The sequence below is a fragment of the Poecile atricapillus genome, chromosome W, assembly GCF_030490865.1.
Source record: "Poecile atricapillus isolate bPoeAtr1 chromosome W, bPoeAtr1.hap1, whole genome shotgun sequence".
NCBI lineage: Eukaryota > Metazoa > Chordata > Aves > Passeriformes > Paridae > Poecile > Poecile atricapillus.
This window is the reverse complement of record NC_081288.1, coordinates 52,162,663-52,190,029: the sequence shown is the minus strand read 5'-3', so window position 1 is coordinate 52,190,029 and position 27,367 is coordinate 52,162,663. Positions and strand designations below refer to the sequence as shown.

The 27,367-nt window shown below is 41.6% G+C and overlaps 1 protein-coding gene across 1 annotated transcript in view; it reads right to left on the bottom strand.

Moving 5' to 3' along the window:
* LOC131591999 (hepatocyte growth factor receptor-like) overlaps nt 1–27,367 on the bottom strand; it is a 120,863-nt gene that overhangs the window by 68,402 nt on the left and 25,094 nt on the right. The window lies entirely within an intron of this gene.

Below are 27,367 nucleotides of genomic sequence, written 5' to 3'. Positions count from 1 at the left end.
GCGTATCGCTGTATTGTAAACAAAGGGCTATCAAGTGACCTACAGCCATTAACGATGAAATCAAACCACCTAGCACTTCTCTCTTTTTTTTTCCGTCTCCACACAGTTGTTTGATGTGGCTTGAAAAACCAAAGGCAGATGACTTGTGTGATATTTCACCCCCTTGAAAGATCAATGAAATGAACTGTGGTTATGAGCGTTTCAGTGCAGTATCCACACTATGCCCTGTCACACCAGACATTTTCTATCAACATCATGACACAGTTGCTAAGCCAAATTTAGCTTCTTCATGGAGAAAACAATTATGCATTCTAACAGCAATATGATCACATACTTTGGAAAAATCCCTCTAGTTTGACTATAGTTAGGCAATTGTTGCTAATCAAGAAATGCTTGTGACCACCAAGAGAATTTAAAATAGATGACCTCGAAAATTACGAACTGAATAATAGGAATCTGCACCAATTTTTTATTTCATTAGGACTTTATGCAAAATGAAAATAGGACTATAGACCAGAGCTGTTTCAGCTGTGTATATATCTAGTGTTTTCACTAGACTGGTTGAAACAATCCATCAATAACCCTTGTGGTGCCTTATTTCAGCGTCCACTGAATTCTGTCTGTGGTTTACCTCTTTAATTACCCAAAATAATAGGTTTTGGAAACTAACTGTTCATCCTCCCTGTTATCTGATAAAAATCATGATCGAAAGTTTGGGATAAAAATGAGAAACACAGGCTATTTGCAAGTATTAGCTGGTAAAAACAAGTCACACTTCTAGTACTGAAATATAAAGATCTTCCTTCAAATCAGTAACATTTTTCTGATACCAATTATTGATAACAGAATCCTGGAAATAAATCTAGCCTTGATTTACATTTGAATGAAAAATAAAAAAGAGCAGGGATATTGCTAAAATTAGAAAACAGTCCCAGTACACAAACTTCTGACCTCCATATTGTATAGGGCAGGAAATTGTCTTCTCATCCTCTGCAACATCTTGCCATCATGAAGCTTTTCCTGGTCTGTGCTGGGATGAAACCAAGAGCTTTCAAAGCTTGTGTAAAACACCCAGAAGTCACACATGATGTAAGAACAATCGTGTTCCCATCCTGCCTGGCCAGTGCCAAGTGAAGGTCCCAGCACTGGGAGAAGTGGGAGTGCGGTTTGTCTGCCTCTTCTCAGCCAGCACTTCCACCCAAGAAACTGCTGAAACTGATGCATACCTGCAGGTTCACTTCTGATGAGTCAACGTGTTCTGACAAATAGTAGATTAAGCAGAAATTTCCAAAAGTGCTCTACTTCTGACACCAGGCAGAGGTAGGTATATTGTTTATTGCAATAAGTTTAAAACCCACTTAACAGAGGTGGCCCTGCAGTGGAGAGAGAAAGCAACAGGAGGGACAAGAGTTGCATGAGGATGAGGCTGATTGACTACCAACACAGGAAAAAAAATGGGAGGAAGATTACTTGACAGGCACCTTATTTGTTGCAGTATACTCTGTGCTATGTTGTTGTTTTAATGTTCCCAAATACATTTCCCACCCAATATGTCCCTCAGTCTTCAGTTTACGATCGTCCCTATTCTTCCCATGTCTGAAAAAGAGGATCCCTAGCTGTCCAACAACCAGTACCAGTGTGCACTGCAGGGGTATTTAGAACCATAAATGCTATCTGACATATTCTTTCACTCCAGCTATATTTTGGGATATGATGCCAGTATCCTCAGATAGTCTGCTCTGCCTACACTCAGTAAAACACCACTAATTTCATCTATGATCTGGAGACAAAAAATTCCACCTTAGACTACTTTAGCAAGTGAGGTGGGAATGGAAAATTTAATAGTAAGAACAAATGTGGGATTCAGTGTGATGTAAAGGATGCCAGGAATAATAGGTACTTTATTTTACCACTATAGGAAGGAAAATATGAGCAATAAATGAAAACCAAGTCATCTTTCCTCTTCTATTTGAGTCTCAACATAGTGCTATTTGTATACTTTTGAGATGTTTCAAGCATCCTCCCAGACAGAAATCTTCTGGTTCCAACCAAAGGGAAGGTCTGGCTCAGATTTATGGGCAGCTTTCTAGGGAAGATGGTTCTCCACAGTCCATGTCTCCAGCATACTGTGAATCCTCTCTCAAGGTGCCAGATATCAAAAGGAGCATGGCCTAGGGTGAGACATTTATAGCTTAGGGAAAACATAGGAATCATGTGAAGAGTACTATGTACTTCACAGTCCTCACATCATATAAACTCTGCTGCTTCTTACTCAGAGTCTCATGACATTTGGTGCCTCTTCTCATCTGCATCTGACCCAGGTTCTTTCCCTATTCTGACACTGCAACCTCCAGCACAGAGCTGCTCTTTTGTAACCTCCAGGTCAGGTCACTGCAAATACACTTCACCTGAATACATCCTGAAGGAGCAAATAAATTTTGGTGAATTAAAAATTTCCTCTCTTCAAAGGTCCTTTCTTGTGCTTTCTTTAGCACACACTCAAATGTAATTTGTTGGACTTCAAAAGTTTTGATGAATTAGAACTTGAATACTTGTGCTATAGATACAGGTCAAAGAACTAGCTGCTGTCTATCAGTTGCAGAAGGAAAACAAGGAAACCTTCTGTTTCTCTACATGGTTTGAATGATGGATGTTGTTCAATCTTTTGTGACCTTCCTGCGATGTGTGTGTGTCCTTCATGCGTCTACAGATGACTTGTAAGTTTTGGCCTGCAATAGCTACCAGTGAGCAATACCTGTGCATGGATAATTTCTTTTGTAAGAGATATTTTCTAAGCCTGTGTCATGATGTGCTCATTTTTCCATCCCTCATCAGATAGTAGCCAGTAAAACTGATGAGAAAACAGATTTTGGTTAACCATTGCAAATAGTTGGTAATGATGTGTCATATTAGCGTGATTGGAAACCTCAAGTGCTATGGCTGGTGCTTTGAGTGTTTTTATACCATTAACAGTTTCTCAATGGCAATCTTCTTCCTACAAGTTTCATTCTCTCTAATTATGATTTGGGTGATAATTTGTAAATATTGAACATCACGTCTCTCCCTTCGCACTGTTTGTGACTGTACTGACAAGTCAGGCCTGGCCTTATTGTGGAATAATGTTCAAGCTGGCATATGCAAGGAAGCCAGAAAACACAGCCATGAGTGTTTTCCTTTCCCTCATTTCAGAAACTTGGGTCCCATTTATCTCTAATCACAAGCACTCCATGGATATGCACAAGCTCAGACAACATGCTGACATGAAAGCATTTTGTAGGTTGTTTGGTGCATCTCATTTTTCCTTGCTTTATTACAGAAAAGGAAATGACAGCGTCCTCTATCCCACAGAGAGTGTGTTTGTACAGGAACATATTTAGTCCTCAGATAGGTCATTTCAGGTTAGCTAACAGCACAGTCATGTTAATTCATGTTTCATGAACTCTATTTTCAGCAACCCTCTTTAAGGTTGATAGTATGGTTTTATACTTTTTCCAGTAGGATAGTACATCTTGTTACTTTGGTCTCAGAGTTGAGGTGGCAAATTTATATAGAATAACCCTAATGACTGCTCCTCCTGACACTTCAGTTTGCTTTGCTATTTTGGACTGAAATCTGTGCCAGTGCAGGATCTGATTCCCTGTAATTCAGAGGCTATGCCATGGAGAGAGCATCATCACTCAAGAGGACAGGGAAAATGAGAGGGGGTGATGATAACAGCTCCATCCATGCAACTTTAATAGGCTATTGCAAATCTGTCACCTCACTGGCATCAGCTTCAACAGATTAAGCTCACAATGGATGTGTCCTCATCAGACTTTTCAATTAACCAATTGCATCTGTACACAAGGTTGATTATATGTAAAACACTTAGTGAGGGTAATCTGTTTTCGAAGTTCAGAGGTAAAAAAAAAAGTTTTAAATTCTGAACTTAGTTACCTTATGACAACAGAGAGAGCAAGAAAATTGAGTAAATCAGCAGCAAACAAATTATCTCTGAGTTGAATTCAAAAGGCTAATCTGAGTTAAAATTCATGTTCCCCTGTCTAAAACACTATTTCAGCTCTAGGTTAAGTCACTCATCCTGACTAGGGTCGCAACATAATTTTTCCTACAGCATGGTATGCACTCTAGCACAATGCAGTTTTCCAGCGTATAAAGAACTTATTAGCAGTGATTTAGGTCATAAATTCATTCACAGCAGAGCTGGGAGGTTTCTAAGGTATTCCAAGAGGTGTGTGTGCATGCAGATGGCTGATGGGGAAGAGCTGTTGGGCAGGGCATAGTCTAGGCAATTGCTGGAGGATCTACCATTAACTAAATCCTCTACATACACAGTGCAGTCATGTGTGTTAAGAAGAAATTGCTTTCATTAACAGGTTCAACTGATCTGTAAGCCTTTCCTTACAATATTCAAACACATAAAAAAAGGAATTTAAATTATCCCTGCATAAAACACACTCTTTAATATACATAGTCCATTACTGGGTCCAATATACCATTATAATTCACAGCAGCTATGAAAAGAAGCATTTTTGTTGTCTAGCACATTTATTTTTAACAGGCTTTAAGCCACAAGAACACTAATCTAGCTTTTGCAGTGGAGAGAATGCTATTCTTACACTCATTTGACTTATTTTTTTGGAGGTGTCCTGCAGTGCAGTAGAGTATTTTATTTGAAACTTGGTTCAGAACTTAACATCCTAAAGCCAACTCATGTCATGGGTCTCTAGCACAACTGGATTTATTTAATCATTTTTTGTTGTGATGGGCTACAATGACACTACTGGTTCTTTTGTAATGAACCTCAGCAAACACTCACTGACACATTACAAATGAGTGGAACAGATCAAGAGCTATATATTGCTCAAAAAGATTAATTTAATAGGTGGAATACAGCATTTCTTGCAATCGAGAGAAATTTCTCATGTGAGGAAGTAGTACTCATTTTAAGGGCTGAGGAATCAATTCCACAAAGAACATGCACTAGAAGTTCAAAATATACATAGAATAACTGAAAACCAGGGAGGAAATACCCCAAATAAGGTAGAACCTTCACTGTTTCTTCATGCTTATATTTGCGGCTGTATTTAGATCTTTAAATAGAAGAGGACAGCTTTCCACATCTGGATGATAAGGATGGATGGATTTTTTAAAAAAAACTATTGCATTGTTTAGCAATAACAAGAAAATAGAAAGCAAACTTTGAACAACACAATTGCTCCATCCTGCTCTTCTGAAATGCAAGTCAGCAACTGTGGAACTTCAGTAAGAAAATAACTGATAGTATTGTGGCACTTTACTACAGTTGAAATAAAATGAACCCAGTTCTAGCATAGACTTAGCATAGACAGCAAACAGTTCAGCCTGACGACTGACATATGAACATCTCACTGAGTCCAAAGATTCAGTACAAGTAGAGAAAGAGCTATGTGTGTGTGAGTAGAGTAACATGCTATGCTTGATATAGCACGTCATGACTATAACACAGGGCAGTGTTGGTCTTCTGCTTCAGGTTAGTGCATATGGAGATATTTGGTTATCACTTGAAATTTTTCATGTTTGAACAGACTAATTCATCTCCTACCTATTTTCACCACATATGCAAAGCAAAGGCCTTTGTCAACTTCTAGTGAGTTGAGATAAATGCAGACACGCCCTGGTGGACTGAGGAAATCACACAAGCTTGGGTAAAGATCCAAGTCTGTTTCTCATATGATAAAAACACCTTATAGTAGGAGAAAGCAACTTACTTGCATTTCTGAGTTGATCCTGTTGATCAACTTCTTTGCATGAGTCTAAGCATTTTGTGGTTGTCTGTACAGAATGGGGACAAGTGTAATTTCCTTGGAATGTAGTTCCTCCTTTTGTAAAGAGCCAAGTTGGCAAACCTGGCTGTATGCACAGTTTTAGCTCAATTCCCTCAACTAGTCTCAGCACTTAGATTTGCTACTTTATGTTTTATGGTTATCTACCTGAATTCTTGTATTGAAATGCAGAGCATATTTTGGAAGCCTTTCCTGTCTTGTAAAGCTAACAGCCTTCCATACTGTGATAATTAAAGGAATGGCATGGGTCATAAAAATGAAAAAGATTAAAAGGCAGATAGTCATGAGTAACCAAGACAGCATACAGATTTGATCTAAATGTTCTAACAGCTATTATGAATGATCTTGATGCAGGACATTTCCTGCAGTTTAATTGTCATTTGCTGCTAATGGTTCTTAGGAGTCCCTGAGATAATAACTCTTCACAGCCAAACATTAATCTCTTACAAAAAAAAGAAAAAAAAAAGAAGTTCTATATGTCAATTGATACCGATGGTAAAGTATATTATACGATATATGACAACTTCACCAAAATAGTGATGATAAGGTATATTTTATTAGAATGATACCAATGGATCTACAATCCCACCAGATTACCAAGTTTCCTGCTAATGTCATAGTAAATATAATAATATCAGCAACTAAAACCCAAGAAGTCCCTGAATTCTTCCAAGGTATGGTACAAATACTGAGGATACTAGGCAAAAGAAATTGTGCTGGCTCTGTGTTTTCCACTGAAAGAGCTGGCAGGACTGTGTCAGGCAGCAGCTTTCTGCTTGGTGGGCACACATAAAGCATGCCACTGTGTGCCATGACTTCACCCTTCTTGGTTAATGTGTCTCCAAAGCCACAAGGCAAATTAGCAGCAAAACTTAGGGTCAAGGATTTCCAAAAGGTTGCTGATGCCTTGTTGATACACAGCTTGTCAAGCTGAAATGTCATGGTCAAACTGTGCAGGGTCCCAACAAGATCAGCACATCTGTACGAGTGAGCAGGGCTCACAGATTTGGAGAACTGTCCCAAATGCTGGAATGAGACCGTCAGCTCTCCTTTACTCAGCCTGCTGGGGGTGGCTTGTCCAGGGAAAGAAAAAACAAAAAAAAAGTTCTGTTTGTGGACCTGTGTCAGCACTGTAAAGAGGACTTAGGGCTGCCTCCAAGTCATCTCCTTGCATCTAGGAACTTTTGTGGGGCTGCTGAACAGGTCTGTTCTAGCACAATCCATTTGTCTGCATGTGTGCTGGAAAGCAGACTGCACTCCTTCCATGCTCAAGCTGGCTTCACAATGTATAACCATGATTGTGTAATGCTGTGTTTGAGATAATCAGCCCTGCCAAACACAAACCACCCCTATGCAAAGCTTTGGTGGTCTTTGCCCCGAGTGAAAATGTGGTGTGAACACTCAAAACAGCTACAAACAAAGCTGAATTGTCTGTGTTTGTAAATTTGCTAGTGAAAGCAATGGGGTCTTTATTTATGCCTCAGCTTCATACATTATCTGATACCAAAGTTAATAACCTGATGGTCTACTTAGCCTCATGGCGGCTTTTTGATAATCAAACAGGAACAATGTCAAGGATAGTGTTCATTTCCCATCTGTATTTGGTTAAGAGGCTATGACCTTTTCTTTTTAATGCTGACCCTGCTTTTGTCACTGTAAGTTTATGTTATTGCAGTGCACTTTAACTGATGCCCTACTTTCACTCAGTTTAGAAACGGAGTTAATGACGACTCATTGGCATGACGGCTGCCTTGCTGTGAACCTGTGATTCATGATAGCTTTCCAAGGACTTTATGGTATTGGCGTTCATAAATCCCGAAATGGCCTGGGACCAGCCTATCTGACATCCTGGCTCTCACCAGAGGCAACAGTGTCACAGCTGCAATCAGGAAAGTGGCTGATCTGTAGCAGCCCCAGCTCCCTTTTTTTTTTCGGCAGATGTCCCTCAGCAAGGGTCCGTCAGCCACAGTTTTTATTTTGAAATATTGTGTTGACCTTCAGAAGATGCTGAAAACCTCAATAGTTTGAAGAAGGAGTTCAGGGATGGCTGAGCAGTCTGAGTTTTTCTATCTTAATGGGATCTTTTTTGTGTGTTTGCTTCTGAAAGGATTTTTCAGCTGGTTCATTTACTTTCTTTCAGCCTGTCCTCTCCCCTCATTTGGAAAGACATGGGAAGCTTAAATGTGCAACTCTTGCTCTTCAGAGGTTCTCATTTACACTGGGCCCAGAATGAGGTTTTGGACTTGTTCAGACCCTGGAATGCTTCCTTTGGAAATCTGGAGCCAGATTCAAGGAGTCTGTGAGATAAGCAAAGAGGCTGTTTTCAAACTTCAGAGGGTATTTACCTTTCTCATAGGGGTGAAATGAGGATAATTAATCCATTCTTACAAAACACCTCCAAAACACAAAAGGTTTAGCGCTGGTGTTTACTACAGGCATAGCACAGAAAGGCTGAGATGTACAATGGTGCCTGCCATTAAGGGGCTGATTTAAAACCATGGTTCTCATCCCTGCATGAACAGGCTGGCCAAAGGTCTAAATCTGTGACTAGGGCTTGGCTCTGCTGCATTTTCCCCCTGCCCTCTCTCTGCAGCTCCTGTCTGCACTCTCCTGCCCTTTTGCCATGAGATCCAGCAATCCATCACCCCATGGCCATTCCTCACTCTCCTCCTCCTCTTCCTGTCCTGGAGGGAAGATGCAGACTGTGGAATATAAGTCCTCCTAGGCAAAGCTGTCCTGATGCTTTGGAGCCAAGCCAGCTGGGAGGAAGAGAGGAGATGGCGTGTGGTGCTGAAGGCTGCAGCAGGACCTGTGCCTGGCTCCATCCTGTCTGGGCACTGCAAAGGAGCTTGGCTGGGAGCTGTAACCCAGCCAGGACTGAGAGTCTCTTACTGCCCTGTCTTCTCTTCCAGAACTCCAGCTCAGGTGAGATCCAGGGAATATTCAACACAAAGTGCAGACACTGGTTAATTTAAGCACCTGAGAGCTTTGTGGCCAGTGAGTGCTAGCTTTTTAGATCCCTTTGTTGGACTTGTGCCCTGAACTCACTCTAAACCCCATTTTAGATGCCAAAGCAACCTGTCTGGTTCTTCCCCATAATATTAAGCTGTTTACCCAAAAGAAAAATAAAATGGCAGTGGTAAAATTGGAAATTGATCAGTTTATAGTGAAACAATTGCTCCTGAGCATGATGTTTTACTAAACAGTTGATATTTAATTTCAATATTTTGGACACTGAACAAAGGTCACTGGCATTTAGTAGGAGGATTTTCTTTAACATCCCTGGTCCTACTAAAAATATTCAAATTATATTGTATTATTTATTATCACTATGTATGTTGTGTTAAGACAAAAAATATGGACTACTTGTGATTAATAATTACTCATTTAAGCATTTTAAATTTGAACAAGATACTTTGGGTGAGTACGGACAGATCTCAACTCTTTCACACAAAAGCCTGGTTTTGGACCTAAGCTTGGTCAGGATAAGCTACATTCCTTCACTGTGAAGCCATCATCTTTTCCAAGACTTGACTCCACAGTCTCTATACAAACGTTAGTCTCATTGATTCCCATGATAGTTGAGCTGACTAAGGACTAGAGAACAGGGTGCTTAAAACAGGCTGAAAGACAGAAGATCTGTGGCAATGACAGAATCTCAATACGACCTCATTTAAAATGAGCAATAGATGATACAGGATAAATACTGAGATGTAGAGATGTAACAGGAATGATTGGTGCAGAAGAGTGAATCTTTAAAATCTTATATATTGTTAATGAAGATAATAATTACTCTTTACAGAAAGGCTGAATTAACCAATGCTGCATTTCTAAGTAACCAGCTAATGGACACAGGCATTATCTCTCCATAAGTCTTTGAAATCCCTATAAACCATGAGTAGTCAAATATTTGACTGATGGGCTTTTACCCTTGTTAATAGCATGTGATGGTCTCGGTAAATAACATAACTTTAGATTTCCCTCTTGCAGATGGGGAAGGGGTACTTTCTTATTTTTAAGCCACCTCTTATTGCTCCTTGCTGCTTCCTGAAAGGCTTTTTGTACTGTGAAAACAATTCGCTGCTTGTTACCTAACTTTTGTGCCCTGCAGGGAATTTTGGGTGCCCATATTCTGCTCAGATAAGCAGGGACCTCTCCCACTGCAGTGAGGGGAACTTTTCAGTCATTCCTGTTTACCTGCAGACAGAGGCTGGCCCAGCTTGTGTTTCACTTAGAAGAGAATTGTGGCATTATTTGCATAAAAGAAATTCTTTCAAAGCATATTATATGAGAACTTCTCAATTTGAAAACAAACAAACAGAAATGCAACTCAGCCATCTTCAGAAAGCAGCAAAGTTGTTTCTGAGCTGTACCCCATCTGATTTTATCATGGCAGCTTACATCTGAAGAACAGCAAATACATACTTATTTTTGTAAATGTGCTTTCAGGAGGAAGGAGAGAAAACTCCACAGAACTGGAAAACAGGTCTAACTGCAAATGACCACACAAGGTGTTTTCCCTTCTTTAGCCCTGCATGAAAATCATGGGCTTCAGTTCTGCAATTAGAACTTTGACCTGCAATTAGGTCATTAATGATTTTTGTGATTTCATGTAGCTTGTGCTGGCTTTACTAACCTTCTGTCTGGCTCTCACCTCTCTCAACTTCTATCAGCATGTTCTGCATTCAGAACACCTCCTCTCATGTAGCCTTCCATAGTCAACCAGGAAAAAAAAAGATGACTGTTGTTGGTTAGGTCTTTTTGAATATAACCAGGAGGAGAGAATCGTCCCTTTCTCACAAATGGACATGCCTTGCCATTCCTCTCTTTTGTATAGATAAGGTCAGGATAAAAAGGACAAAAATCAAATAGAATCTGATAGAAATAATAACTGAATTCTATGGGATTTAATGGAAGATAAAATGTAATGAGATTTTTAACATGCAGTTCTGAAGCACAAACAGGCTGAATGTTAAATTTCATAGAATAATTCAGAAACTTATAGTAAGATTCCCTTGCTAGATTCAATAGGATTTTCCCGTTGTGGAAATTTATAGTGAGGAGCTGACAAGATCTTGAAAATGTCACAGGAGAGGACATTCCCAGAAAAGAAACTATTTAATCCTCTGAGAAGGGAAAAGGACACAGTGAAATGTTGCCACCACGTCATGTGCTCTGGTAATTTGTTGGTAAGGCCAGTGTTTGGAACACTAGGAGAAACAGACATTTGGGAATTTCAGATTCTGACTACAATAGGCTTAATAAACCCTAAATACCAGGAAATTAAGAAATCAGAGTAAAGCATAAAGACACAGTGCACATCTGGGTCCTCTGTCTGTTTTCAACTCTTGCATAGTTTCCACTGAAGGTGATATAATTTACACCCTGAGTTTTACTAAAGGCACCTACATCCTGGCTGGGGAAACACCCTCTTTTACTGTTTGGAAGTGCTGCAAACACACACAGTGATAAAACTCATTATCACACAGCACTCCATCCTTGAACACATATAGGAAGGCAAAAGAAAAGTGTTCAAAGTTTTCCTTCATCAAAGTTTTCTCTTCCTTCATCAGAAGAGTTAAACAAGAGTTAAGACAGTTTTCAATCGTCTGCTGCAAGCTAAATTGCATCTTCAAACATGAACAACATTTTCCACTCATCTAAATGGATGATAAATACATTTTTTAGGGTGAAATTTGGATTATTTTCTCTGATGCAGAAGAGCTTTATCACATAGGAAGCTCCACATTGGCTCACTGCTTACTGGAGCCCATTACTGTTTGCATTATACCTACTCTTTAAAAGATTATTAATATTGCAATTGTATTTTTTTTTCTTACTTCAGCTTTGAGCAGTTGTAAGAATGATATTGAATTCTGAGTATTAACAAGAAATATTTTCCCTCAGGAAAAATATTGGCCTCTAATCCAAAGAGCAAAAGCAATAAACCTAAAGAGTTTAAAGGAAAGGTTTAACAGGACAGTAATATATAACATGTAAAATTAGTACCCCACTCTCTAGAAGCAGACAGGAAAACTGAGTATAACTAAAGTAATTAATTTAACATTTTCAGTGACATCAGGAGAGGGTAATTAATCACCTTTTAACATTAATTCAACTACCAACACCTTTCATTGTCTTCAGCAAAGCTGTCTCACTCTTTTATCCTGCTTTCTTAGACCTAACAGAATCTGATCTATTTGGATGAGAAGACACATGAAAGTATATATAATAATACCCATATAGAGACACCCTTAACAGATATGTAACAGGATATATAAAAGCAACAGATAAAGGATATATAATTCCCATAACAGAAATCCTAATACAATTTTAAATGTAGAACAGTCACAAAGAGAGCAATCCAAGCCAGAGTTACCCCAGCATATATCTAAGACAAAGGAAGCTTGTAGAGTTATTTCAGCTTGTCCTTTTCTAGTTGTGCTCTGGGACAATCTACAGATTTGGGATTTTTCTCTGGGCCTACTTGGAAACTTGCTACTTTTATCCTCACAGGATCATCCATGATGTGGGTGTGTAGACGGGGAGAAATAAACCCCAGTGTCTTAATAAATATCTCTGATGGTCCTAAAATTCTGGTGATTTAGTTTGGGTCAACCAATCCAAAATGCACTCTTATTTAAGATACAGCTAAAGACAAAACAATAAAAAGTCATGTATGTCTCTAGGCATTCATATGGCACAATAGACCTCTATCAAGCTTGAAATCTCACTAGCTAGATTAGCTTCAAAACAAAGTAAAAGAAAGGTAAGGTTCAGCATGCAGCTCAAATAAGCTAAAGAATAAATGAAGAAACAAAAGAAATATTAAGTTAAGAAACATTAAATAAGTTTGGAATTCTAACTGTAGATGATAATTGTTTTCATCAAACTCATTTAACATGCTCAGAAAGGATTTGTTTCCACAAAATTTAGATGAAAATAGATAGTTCCTCCAGGGCTTAACAATTTGTGCAACTACTAATGAGAAAAATTTTATGTCAAAAAAGATACATCAACCTTCTATTAAAGTCAAAGAAGAGAAAATCCATTTTTCAAATATGAACAAATATGTGCAGACACACACAAAAGCAGACCTAAGTCCAGTGTCCATGAAGAGTCAGTGGCAAAACTCCCAGGGACAACCACGAGGCCACAGTCTTGCTCAGGGTTCTTACCAGGAAAGTAGCACAACCACACAAACGGGTAAAAAAGCCAGTTTCCTAAGAACCACAGGTATTGTTGTAGGCCTGGGTGTTTGCAGTGGGTGATAAAGGGACTGGAATTCAGCTGAGGGCACGTTCTGCCAGATGTGGGCAGGGGTAGCAGCCGGCAAAGCTGGGGCTGGGTGTGGACATCCCACACCAGGGCCATGTGGCTCTCAGCCCTAACAAATGCTTGGTGTAATCAGTCCATTAGTCCAGGTTTCTCCCAGGCCCACACAGTTATTTAAAAAGAACATTATTTGATGCAAACCAGAAACCTTAACACTGTATTTCACAAATAACTGTAACTTTATTGCCTAATTTCATGGTGGTCCAGCCTGGTTACCATTGTAGGCAAAATGCCTCTCTGAGTCTCATCACCTCTCCCCTCTGAAGGTGGTTCAGCTACAGCAGATAGGGTGCAAGGACACACTGCAAGGTCACATATCTACACACCCCAGATACCAAGAGGCAAGAGTATTATATATACTATATTTTCTGGTCACCTGCTCATATCTAAACGGATGAAAACCCTTCAGGTATTACATGCCATCCTCCTGCAGTAGGGCTACCACCTGGAGGCCACCTGCTGGCCTGCTCTTTCTAAAGAGAAGCAGAAAACTTTATGTGACTCTTCAGTCACAACCAAAGCTATGATTCTAGACATTTTATAAAATAAATTATACATTTGCCAAATTTCATATCCGTATACTGAAAAAAAATGTGCCTGAAGCAAAACACTTCCTGTGTGGGAAGTGAACAACTTACATTGTATAAAATTGTCAATAAAAATTAATTACTTATTGCTTAAAGCTAGCTGTCTTTATAAGTGTGCCTCCTCAATTAACTGAATCTGTTTGTAGAAGTGTAACTGAGAGGCCTCTGTGCTTCATCATCCACTCCAGAGCCATGCTATTTTGAAAATAAAAGACCTGTATCCTGTCCAAAAAATAAACTCTGGAGGTGATTTGCCATGTTGCCATTTTGGATTACAAAAAAATACTCAGCCAACACACAGGGGAAGGCTTAATTCCAGCAAACACACACATAAACAGGAAACCTCTCTCCAGTCAGAAGGTATTTTTCCCTTCATACAATGGGGTTCAAAGATGTGTCATCATATAGTTTCAAACAATTACTAAGGAACCTTACCATTTCCAATAGTTTAGGAATAGAGTTGGCTTCCAAGTTGAAAGCCTGTCTGAACTTGCATAGGAAGCACACAAACACTAACAAATATATGCTGGCTTAGACCTGTGCAGAATTTTTAATCAATAAGCATGTCAAGCTGGGGGACAGGGAGGGGAGGGAATCAATTTTCAGAAGGCAAACGGTAACAACTGTAGATTTAATCCAATTGCAGATGCAATCCCTTACTATTCTCAATATTTTTGAAAGAAAGTAGCTCCATGGCAAAGAATGAATTTCAATAAATGTCACATATTTAGGTTTATTGCTGAACTTTTAAATTTATCAAGCTAGGTCATTGATTCTTCACAGAAATTATAACCATACATGTCAAAAATATTCTGATACTGTTTAGCTGGATAAACATCAAAATGAAAGACCTGCAGTAAAGGAAAGTAACTTACATAAAAAATTGTTATTTCTGTATAACTACAGGAAAAAAAGATATGCCACTGTGACCCTTCATTGTGAGACTAAAGCTGCAATGTACACAACAAAGTGGATAGCTATCAAATACCATGGTGATGGCCATGGTGTGAACACTTGACCAAAATGAAAATCTTCTGAAAGCATTTGGCAATTTTCCTTCCACATGCATTTGCAACCAAATTTATCACTAATTCAAACAAGAACCTTTTGCTGCCTTCCATACAAAAGGACAATTGCATGTTCATTTTCTTGGGATAAGCAGAAGGAACTTATCAGAGCTATAGGATGCACAAAAAAAAAAAAAAAAAAAGGCATTTTGTTTAAGAATTTTGAGATTATTAAACTCCTCAGCATTGAAGAAACTCTTCTGTTATTGACAACTGCTTGAAAAATTAAATGTTCTGGAGCACTTGCTTCCCTGGAGACTGGCGTGTTGGGAGGAGAGGTTTCAGACCACTCACTGCTTCTGTTGCACCACGTGCACTCTTGTGCCTGGCTTATGTACACAGCCTCCCCTTAAAATATAAGCATTATAAAATTCTTAAAATTTGAGGGTTATAATCCCATCAAATTATTTATCTCCACATATATTTTCTACTCTCATATTTGGTATACTCAATTGCAACAAATTCAGTGAAAGTTCATCTGAGCCAAGGGGACTCAGTCACCATCCAGCCACATCAAGTGACTGAAAAAGATCACAGCGTGACTAAAAAGTCCCAGAACAGATCAAAAACCACGGCAATCTACTTGGGAACACTGTTTGCATCAAAGGAGTTATATCCTGACTAATGTGGTCTGATAACTTTACCTCTCTTTTCTTTTTCTAATGTTTAAAATTGGATGGAAAAAAAATACTTTATCTTCTTGTACAACATCATAGTTTTCCTCAAGGCAAATAGCTTGGCAATTTGCTAGATTTGTTAATGCTAGAGGAAACAAGTTAGCACACATACCATGTGTTTGAATGCCTTTGGAAATTAGATTGAAACACTGATTTGATTTCCTAAAAGGTATCTTAAACAAGGCAAGGTTAGAGATTTGGAGAGTAATGAGAATTTGTGTGACTTCAAACAGCTCTACATAAAACAGACCTGATATTCTGGGGGGAAAAAGGTCACCTAATTATTCGTTTCCTGAAGGCCCTGTCTATACTACATTTCCCCTGGGTAAGGAAACTGATTTAAAAATGGCTTCTGCTAACATGTTTGCATCAGTTGCTATGTATGAGACAGAGATTGTTAAACCCACTGCTGAGAAAAACACAACATTTTTGTAACAGAACAACAGAAATCTCCTCATCTTGGCTGTAGCAAGAAGATTCTATCCTCAGAGTCCTGCATGGAGCTGTGGCCCTGCCTCCTTGGTGATGGCACGCTGCCTGGGGCAACGTGGTGTGACCACCAGTGGTGCGTTGCACAGGTTTAATTACCAAATACAACCTTTGCGTAGGAAGCAAAATCACCAACTGTGGCCACAGCAGACAAGATGCACAGGTTGATGGCTCAGCTGAGGGTAACAGCCTAATGAAACATGAAGTTGTGCCACCAGCTCAAAGGAGAGACAGCAAGGTAGCAATAGGGAGGTAGAAAGCCTGGACATAAGAGTTACACAGGAACCCACCACAGAAGTGATGTTGCCACCCAAAATCTTAGGAAGGCATGTTTGAAGTTTCACACACTGCATGCATTCCTTCTGCTTTGCACCAAACAGATCTTTGTAATCCTCTACTGAATTTTGTGTTTCTGTGTTTTCAGAGAATGCTGCTCAGCTACCCTGTCCCTTTCTTGTTCAAGAAATGATGTGTAGTGCTGAGAGAGCTCAAGCAGGATTCCCCTTACGCTAGATATTTCACAAACACAGATGGAGATGCAGGACCTCTCCTTGCTTTCTGCCTGAAGCAAATAAAGTCTAGACACATCCCCACCACAAAGCAATCGTGGCACAAAGCAGATCACCCAGTGCTCTGTGACTCCCACTGCTGCAGCTCTGGCTCGATGGCTGCCCCAGCACAGCACGCTGCCGGCATCAGGTTCCCTTTGTGGCTGCAAAGGCTAGACTGCTGCTCTTGCACTGCAGCCAGCTGTGCCAGTTAGTCTCTGGAGTTCTGGTAGCCAGATTTGGGAGGCAACAGGCTTTGAATTTCTCATCTGAGCTGAAAAATACAGAGCAGGAATTTGTAGACCATAGAATAATAAGGGTAGGAGGGTTGCCCCCTCCAATTGCATTGGACAAGCAAGAAGAGGTTACAGGTCATCAGCTAAGGTACCAGAAAACCATAAATGCCGGAGAATCAGGATGGGAAAGGCAGTACTGGAAAGACAACACTTGCTACTTAATTTTGCATTCATTGAACCGCTGCCGAATTTTGGATTTCTGTCTGCCTTGCCCTGATTCAGTGAGCTCCCATCCATCTATGGCTGCACTGTCATCTACACTTGAGCAAACAACACGTCTATGAACCCCTCTCCAGCCACAACATGTGCACTTTAGCTTACCAATAAAGAACTGCTATGCAGTGGTTAGCCTCTGAAGAGAAGGGAAAAAAAAAAAAAAAAAAAAAAAGAGAGAGAGAGAGAAACAAGAAAATCCTTATAGGATAATAAAGAAAATTCATTCCCTCCCCACCAAAAGGCACAGAAGTTGACTCTGTCTTCTGTAAATAGCGAGATGAACGTTTTACAAAATATCCCGGTTTCCAAATGATTCAGTTTGTATTAGAAGGCAGAAAAAGAATCATACAGTGCTGAAGAAGGATTAGTGCACAAAGAACAAGTGATACAGTCATTCTCCAAGTTACTTTGTTTTCAACATGCAGCTCCTGCCAAAGGCTAGCTTTTTGCTCTGGCAGTGTATGATCTGTAAACATTTAACCAGCTCTCTGAGAAACATGTGAGATACTTTTTCTTGACTGATTATGAATCGAAACCTCTCAGATCTAAAATAAAAAGACAACAAAAAAGAGACACCATCCTCTTTTTGCAGCTGGACAATGAAAAAAGCACCTGTGGGATGAAAGCAAATGAACTACCACACAGCGCATAGGTTCTTCGGGAAAAGTATGCACTGCAGCTTGAATAAACCTCCTACAGGTTACAAACGCACAGTTTGTTAAACAACACTGATATTTGATTATTAATCCCTATTGATGTAAGTGCAAAACTTCCAATTTCTAAGGAGTGCATTCAGTATTTATAAAGCCTAAAGCCACATAATTTAATGCTGACATGGAAACAGTGGTGGAATGCCATTATATGAACCCTTTGCGATTTGTTTACCGTTCGAAGCAAATTCCGCTTTTAAAAATGGGACATAAAACCCAAACCCAACAACAAAAAAAAGCCATACCGCAAGGAAAACTGTGAACGCCGCGCAACCATAAAGTACACATCCCCAACTTGGGGAATCCCGCAGGCTCACCCTGCGCCTCACGGAAGGCGGTCGGACCGGCCACCACGAGCGCGGAGCCACCGTCTCCGAGTTGGAACTTCCAGGCTGCACTGCCGGACACTGCCCCGCGGCGCGCTCCTGCCGCGCCCGCAGAGCGGGAAGGGGCGGGAGGGGCAGCGCCTCAGGCTGCAGCCGAGGGGCCGCTGCCGACAGCATCCCGGGAAGCGCTGCCCGGGAAGCGCTGCCCCGCCCGCGGCAGCGGCGTCGCGGCCGTTCCCGGGTCCCAGCGCCCAGCGGAGCCGGGGCGGGGGCGGCGGGCAGTCCCGCACCGCTATCACCTGCCCCCGAGGCGCCCGGCCCGCCCCGGGAGAGCAGCGGCTCCCGCGAAGTTCCCGGGCGGGGCGCAGCGCAGCACCGTGCCGCTGCCCGTCCTCCCCCGCTCCCGGCTCATCTCGCTCCCCGCGTTTCCCCTCGGGTGCCGGTCCTTACCGGAGCGGAGCGGGCTGCGCGCCGGCACCACCGCCGGAGGGGCGAGCGCTGCGCCCCGGCGGGCTGGGCTGGCTCCGCGGTCCTGGCCCGGCAGCCGGCCCAGCCCGGGCGGGCGGGGCGGAGCGGGGCGCAGCCCGACGCACCTCCGCGGCCCCGCTCTGCCGCTCCCCTCCGCCCCGCAAGCTCCAGCTCCCCCGGCCCAGCCCCGCGCCGCTGTCCCTACCTGGGGGCGGCAGGGGCTGCGCGCCCCGGCGGGCAGGAGCGTCCCTCCCTCCCGCACGGCACCTGGGCTGCGGGGCGGCTCTCCGCGCCCTTCCCTCCGGCGCCTCCGCCGCGCTGGTGGCGGCTCCCAGCGGTAAATCAGCCGGTCCCCGCGCTCCCTCCGCCCCTCCGGCGCGGTCCTGACCTGCCTGTGACTCACCACATCGCAGGAGCCCGGGTGCGCCGTGGGGGGAAGGAGGGGGGGGGGGCTCCTTCTCTCGCTCCTGCTCCCCTCCTTTCTTCCCCTGGTCCCTCCCGGCCAGGCGCCCCCATCCCGGAGGCAGGGCTGTCACTCCCCAGATGGAAAAAGCAAGGAGGGGACCCTTGGTGGACCTTACCCTGCACCTCGGCGTTTCCAGGCCAAGTGGACACCGGTGGTGTGCGGGCACAGCCTCCCTCCTCACTCGGAACCGCTGGGCACCCCCCATCAGGTATCAGTGCCTGACTGATGCTAAAGCCTCACCCTGAGAGGTCAAGATTTGGACACCCCATGGCTTTTCCTCAAACCCCCCCTCCCCCCCCAGCTTGTGTAGTAGTGAACGAATTTAGCCCATATTTCACTATCATAGTGTCAGTGCTGACTGTGCTTTAAATGTCTACCCACAGGTAATTCAAGTAAATGACCTCAGTTTATACAGACTGTCAAGTGGCTGTCTCCCCCACTATATGCTTCCTGCAGGGTACTAAACTGCACAGGTTGGGGTTTCTCCCTCACAAGGTTTGCAAAGCAAATGATGACTTCATCTTTCAGAGGTGCTGAGAAACTGAGTCACTCAGCAATACTGCCTGTGCAGTGTACACTTGTGGAGCCGCTGAGAGACATTAAGTCTCAACGCTGGGGCATGCAGCAAAGGATGCATCTTTTTTTCTGGTAACGAGTTTCAGCAGCTACTGATTTAAACCAGATTTTAAGTGAAAGGCTCCATATTCCAATAGAAGTTCCTGGAGACATCTATTTTCCCTTTGCTTGCTTCCTTTTTTGGCCCCATCTCTGCTCCCCTTAATCATACCATTTAAACCAATGAATGGTTTTTGTGAGTGAAGTACAAGGAACTGTAAGAAACACTGCCCAGTTTCATGATTAACCATGGGAAAAATGTCAGACCTTACATCAAAACGTTCTGTAAGGAAAATTAAATATTGTATGTATTTGTTTTAGGCCTTGGATGTCACCATGATGTGTACAAAGACAAAGCTGTACATCAGCACGAATTGTTTTAAAAAAGCAGTTAGCCAGCCTTCTGCTAGTCTTCAGCACTTTCACAATTTATCTGTCTCCACTTTCCTATGGACTTGCCGGCACTAGAGATAAAGACTTCTAACCTTGCTATAAGCTGATTCTGTGCAAAAACAGATGTGTGATTGAGGGCAGCCTGCCCCCCAGCTTTCCCTTGAGAGGAAGTTGTAACTGCAATGAGGTCTCCCCTCAGTCTCCTCTTCTCCAGGCTGAACAGACCAAGTGACCTCCGCTGCTTCTCATATGGCTTGCCCTCAAGACTCTTCGCCATCTTTGTAGCCCTCCTGTGGATGCTCTCTAGCAGCTTTATACTTTTCCTGCATTGTGGCACCCAAAATTGCCTCCAGCACTCGAGGTGAGGCTGCCCCAGCTCACAGCAGAGCGGGACAATCCCTTCCCTTGCCCACCTGGCGATGCTGTTCCTGATGCCCCCCAGGACAGATATTATTGGATGCCAGGGCACTGCTGACTCAAATTCAGTTTGCCATCAACCAGGACCCCCCAGGTCCCTTTCCACAGTGCTGGTCTCCAACCTCTTGTTCCCCAGTCTGTTCACACATCCAGTGTTGTCCTATCCCAGGTGCAGAGTTCAGCACTCGTCTCTGTTAAACTTCATGACTTATATAATTTCATTTCTTTGAAGTCTCTGGAAATCTGTTTACTTCAATAACCTTTATTTCAATTAATACTCAGCAATAGTTAGAAAAGGAAGACACAGTGCCAGGCCCCCCAGGGAAAAGCATGGCTACAATTAGACTGTACTGCTAGCTGGGCTTCACAGTGATCAGTCACTGTGCACCCACATAGCCACACCAGATTTGGAAGAATCTCCCGTAAAGGTTTTGAAAGAAAGTGATAAAGATTTCAATCCAGAGTTCATCCTAAGGCCAGCCCCTCATGTTTTCTGTTCTAAGTCTGCTTCTGAGTTCGCTGTGCACCTGCCTGGGCTGAACAGCCAGCGCCCAGGCTGTTATCAGTGGGACAGCCTGTGCTATTCTAAAGCTAACAAATGGATTGTCACTAACATAAAAAGGAGAAACAGATGTTTCCTTTCCATTTTGACCATGCTGATGCCATGTTATTTTAGGTTAGTTTTATGAGACAGTGACACTGCACTGAGGCTTTGATAATTGTCTGATACTCCTTTCATCATGCTTGCAATGATATGTGTGCACCATGAACAGCTTCTCAGAGGCTATAAGCACCTTTAAGGTGCAGTTATGGGTGAAAAAGAAACTATGACCTTCTTATTCATCATCATGGATTCTTTATAGGTTTTCCTAACTTCTCCCTCCTGTCCAAAAGGAGCTGGTCCTCTTCAGTCTGGCATAAGATGGTGTGACACATTTTAGAAAGCTGACGGCACTGGAAAAAACAATTCAAAAGTGTGAAGGAGAGTCTGTGAGGGTGATCTGTTCAGTAAGGGAACTGGAACGCACCGGGGAGTGTACTGGCACATGCTTTCCAGCCCTGACGTGTTTTGAGATAGGAAGCTGATGAGCAAACCCTATCACATTTCCAAGAATACAAACACAAAGTTAGAAGAATGAATTGCAAGGCTATGTTGGAGTTAAACTTTCAAGTGTAAACATGAGGAATGAAAACATAGGTTGACTTCTATTTCTGTGCATTGGCAGTAGTGCATCTCAACACACCAAAGTGTCCACTTCAGTTTTATGGATTTCATTGTGACTTCTGTTCAGAAACTAAGAAGTTATTGATCATAAATACAGGTAGCAAAATGAGGTCCATAGTCTTATGTATCCAATTCATACTTAATTTCAATGAGAAAAAAAAAATATTTAAATGCCTCTGCAGATCTGGATCTAACCACATTTACTAAAAGTGCAGAATCAAATTTGAATCTACCGTGTGTTGCTGAAGAACCACACTCTGCTATATGGTACCACAGCTATATGGTACTCAGAGGATTTACTCTTTGTCCTCTGCTGCAGTCATTCACACTTTTGGGAGCAGATATAAAATGCAAATATCATTGTAAGACTCCAGAGACTTCTGACTTAGCAAAGCTTACTCATGAGTAAATGATTTCAGAAGGAGCAAGACAGCGGAAAGGAATTAATTTAATGCTTAAGAACACATAAGACAAAGATCTCTAGAGCTGAGCTTCATAGTGGTGGGTATCAGGTACCCTCCTGTCTCAGAACCCTGCAACAGGGACTCAGAATAGCTGAGTCTGGGTCTCCCTGGAGGTTGATAAACAAAATAAGGGCCTTAGGTAAACCCACCCAACCCACCTGCCTCACAGACCAGTGATCCAAGGGGAAAATTACAGTGCAACAGCCTGCTGGGGTAATGTGTAGCTGAATTTCCTGCATATTCACTGGAAGACAGCCTGGCTGCAAATGCCAGGGGCAGCTCAGGGAAGAGTTTGTGCCTGAGGCACATTTTCCTGTGACTAGTTTGTCCCCTCAAGTCACTCTGACACAATCTGTCTTTCACTGTCTTTCCTGGGCTCAAAAAGCATGCAGTGGCCAGGGAGACAGTGTTGACTGGGGGACTGGGCTTTGGAGAAAAATGCCCATGGTGTTGTTTGCCTCTCTGGAAACCAGGCTAAATATCGGAATTGCTACTTAGATTTCTAGATTCCAAAGATTTGATCATCACTGCATTTTATGATATTTTTTATCTAGCCATTTATTAACTAAGGCCATAGATTCTGAAAACTAAATAAGTACTTTCTGTTTGTTTGTAGGAGGGTCAACATTGTCACTGGAAGAAATTTCAGCCTGTGACTGGTGGTTGCAAAAGTCGCTTGCAAAGCCAGGAATACAAGTCTGCAGTAAGAACTAAGCTACTAAGCTACCCTGGGCAGTTCTCCTTTTGTGTGGAAACACAGATCATAACCAAAGCTGTTTCTATCTATCACACTGTGAATGATAGGTGATTTCTGAGTAAAGGGAAGTCTTTTGTTTAACTTGATGAGGTCTTCCTCCTTGTTTGTCTTTCTCCTTGTCAATGAATATCACAACTGGGCCATTCTAAAATCCAAATGGTGAATGCATCAAGTGTAATTCTTGAAAATGGAGGAAAATGTTAATGGGGTTAATGAATCTGAAGTCTGGATTGACATGGCTCTATGTCTTTTTTGTGCCAGTCCCAGAGCCTTGGTGATCATGTGGGAGACTGGCACATAAAGTTCAGGAATCCAGCAAAAATTAATCACTCAAAAGAATAAAGATTAGTTTACAGATAGATTAGCTCTTCAAATCCATCTGCTATGCAGTAATGTGAGTGCTAGTGCTGCAAAAGGACGAGGTCAGAAACCAAGGAGGAGGGTGGGCTCATAGCAGCCAAGATTTACATCAGATTTAACTGGAGGGGGCACCTCACCCTCCAGAAGGCAGGGGAGGAGATGGTATGGATCTCACTGCTCCCCACCTGAACCTTGTCTCCTTTCCTAGTGGTGGTGAAATACATTAAATCCCTGAATCCTCTGAACATACAAACCCAAGAAATCATTTCAGGGATGGAAAGCTGAATAGTCTTTGTGTTCACATCCCTGAAAATGACAGAAGTGCAGTAGCCCTTGGTTGAGCCACTGAGCTCACACTGCAGCAGCAAATGCTTTTCAGCACATGCTGCAGAGAACTTTTCTAGCATAGCTCAGCATGAACTGCTTCAGGCAAAGCACAGTGACAAAATCCAAACCCAGTACCATATATGTGCCACTTGGGAAGAGTAGATTTGTTTGCATAACTGAAAACAAACCTGATGATACTCAAAATTAAAATATTTACCAAGTGAAGAAATTGCTAAGTATAATATTTAAATGTTCACCACTATTGAACATTTAGTTAAAATGCATAACTGTTTCTTGGCATTGGTTTTGGTACATTTTAATTGAATTCCAGCACCAACACCTTTTCATTTGAACTGCAGACGTGTTGCTTTTGTTTAGTAGGGAAATCACTTATATTTTATATTTCCAGGATTATTTGTGGACTAGCTACTAGAAAGTTTCCTAAAGTCTCTTTCAAGTCTGATTCCTGTAATGCAGGTGCAGCCTTCCCCCCACCCCCAGTTTGCTGTTTGTATTTACAAAGGGCACAACATCCAGATCATTGAAAATAGAAAATCTGCCTATTTAAAAGCACAGGAACAAATCCTGCCTCCAGCTATGTGTGCACCTGGTGAGCAGGGGAAGGGTGTGACTATGCTAACACGCGTGTGAGCATGCATGAGCAAACAGTTCTGATTCAGACTGCTTTTGGAGGACATAAGCTTCACTAGAGGTAATCGGATGCCTAAAATTAAGCACTTGCTTAAGTGAGGTGATGCTGAGTGCCAGGGGCATTTGCAGCCTGGCTTTTACAGTTGTGCTCATCCTTGCAGGTCATGGCACAGCTCTGCAGTTGCCATTTACACAAGTAATACTGTTGGTGAGCTCCTGTGCACTGAAAGAGAGCTATCACCTTCAGATTTCCCCTTTGCCTGGAAGCATCTCAGAATGCTACTGTCTAAAGTAATGCTGCTGTAAGGACTATCTCCAAGGAGTGGAACAGCGATTTTGAGGAGAAAAAGCCCCTTTATTTTCTGCTTACTTACTTGCATTTATAGCATTTTGTCTGTTTTCAAATTAACTCAAAGATATTTTCCTCAAGAAATTATTTTACAACATGTGTGAGAGAGGAAAGCATTTTAAAACCGGAAACCATCTTTATAAAACAGAGAATACAGAAAAAAAATGAGATGCTGTATCAATCTATATTTTCTTGGCATAACATTAACTATGTGTCAAGAGAAAATAAAGGAGAGGCACTTTAGAATGGCTTGGTAATGAAATCAATTGCATAAACAAGTGTTTGCAGACTTCGGAACTTGTGTCCCAGCTTTCTGCAACTACTAAAGTGGAGGTCTTTGGCAAAACCTCAGACTGATGTCGTTTATAGTGGCAATTTGCCTGACATGCTTAGTCTTGAAGAGCTGTATCTAGATGTCATCATTATGTTTTCCCCACATCTAGGGGCTTAAACACACAATTATTTGTCAATTTGGAAAACCTGGTCGCTTTACCTTGAGTGTGTAAAATTTGTCTTGTACATCTCCTTGAATAATTAGAGCACAGCTCTAAAATCTCATAGTGGCTTTTTACTTAATGTCATTAAACATGAGATGTTTCTCAGATGTGGTTTAGACTGTGTTGCATTTTATGTACAATACCTATTCTGATACATTTTTAAAGATAAAGAAATGTATTCTGTTACCAAGCCAAATTATTGTAAGTCAGGCTTGGATTTGGTTCATTATCATTAAAGAATCTACATTTTAAAGTTAACTTTAGAATAACATAGTTGATTCTGTAATGATGTAAGCATATGGTATTTGCCAAAAGCTCTATTTCATAAGGCCGGTTTAGGATACAGCCCAACTCATGAAGATCTTGATAGGAGATTATTCCTTTCAATAACTTTCATTATTTAATTAGACACATGTGCTGATTATGAATGTAATACTATGGAGAATGAAGTCAATGTTAAAATCCCATAATTTTAAATTAGGCAGGAGCACACCCATAACTTGTAGCCAGGAAATATTTGTGTACTTAACAACATCTATACTGATAAAAGTACATTTATTCACAAAAAATACAAAAAAAACCAAAACAAAACAAAAAAAAATCAGAGTGTCCTTATAGTATTATTAAAATTTGATTGTTTGTACTCCTTTGGGAGCTAATAGCACTGTTGTGTAACATACAGGGAGAAAGCATGTTTAAACATACCAGCAAGTACCCAGGTGAGCTTAAAGTTTAACTTTGAGTTTGGGAACATTTTCAAATCAAACGAAACAAGGAATTTAGAGGATATACTGAGCCAAACCAAAAGGGATTACTTCAGCTTGGTAATTTTATGTTTCACTTCCCTCTATCTGCTGAGAGATTTTTAACAAAGGCAAAATTCAAAGTTAAAACATAGGTTTTGTAAGAACACCTTACTGATTTTGGTCACTTTCATAGATTTAATTTTATCTCTAAGAAGGAACAAAGGCACCCCACCAAGAAGACGGCAGCAGGAAAGAGGGGACCAGTAGGACAAAACCCATCCAGTTCTGGGGATTTAGCTGTATAATGAGTACATCAGAAGTGAGAGACTGGAAGTTGATGATTTTTTTTTCAAATTAAATCATGGTACTCACTCTGAATACCTGCCCAGCCTGCTGTGGAGGGCTGCGGAAGGCTCAGGCGTTGTGCTCTGGTGTTCACTGGGCCCAGTGGTAGCTGTGAATCTGTGCCAGTCCCTCATAGATATGGTGACAGTGTCTGCCCTCACTTTGGCAGGGGTGTTTTTAATAGCATGCTCATTATACAGAAATATTTTCATTTGACAGACAATTTAAATGATCGTATAAAAGCTGCAATTACCATCAGGACAAATCCAGCTTTGATTGACTCCCACATTTGCTCCCAAAGTTTGACTCTGAACTAAGAGACTAGAAAGATTTTTACCCTTCTTTTCTTCATTTTTACATAGGCTCTTCCCTCTTATTTCTGTCTCCCATGCTAACATATTGAAGAACATCTCAAACTCCTGCTGTCTTAGTCCTCCCCAAAAGTCAGTATTGGGAAAAGTCAGTACTATTAGTTTCATTTTACCAATGGGGGACTGAAGAACAGAGAAAACCACTGTGTTGACTAAGTTAACACAGGAATGAAACCTCCAGAGAGGGGGAGGGATGAAAGTAGGTCTAATGTAGAACTATCTTTCTGAATGTCCAAAAATCCTAAAGAAAATGGGTTTTTTTTGATGCCCAAATAGGTCAGAGAGGTAAGAGTCATGTGAAAATACAATAAAAATCACAGCTTTGAAATTGGGACCCTGAGCTATGATGCTAATTCTGAAAATATTCTTTTTGCCAATGTTGTGTTGTTATCTATACATTAGTAACTTATTGGTTTATCTGGCTGTGCACATAACTGCTTGTTTGTGAAATCCAGTGATTTTTGTCTGCAACCATTTAATGAGAAACAGGAAAGAAGTCAGAATTATTTAGATCATCTGCCTTGAGTGTCCTGGTCACCATGTGAAGGTCACCTTGTTCACCTTGGTGAAGCTAGCTTGTGAGGTCAGCTGGCTGCTTCAAAGTGTCCAGGTCACTTCAGCCTGTCCTGCCAGTCCCCAGAGAAACAGAGGAACAGGGCTGAGAAACTCTCAGGAGCTGCACTGAGGGCAGTTTTCAATTTCCTCTGAATGTGCAAGCTAGACAGACCTTTTACATCTTAAAGTAGCTTTTAATGCTTTTCTGAGAGTTGAAATGTATTGCAAATATTTTGCTGGTATTTGTTAGTGCTCTTTAATGACAATTATGATGTAATAACAGTT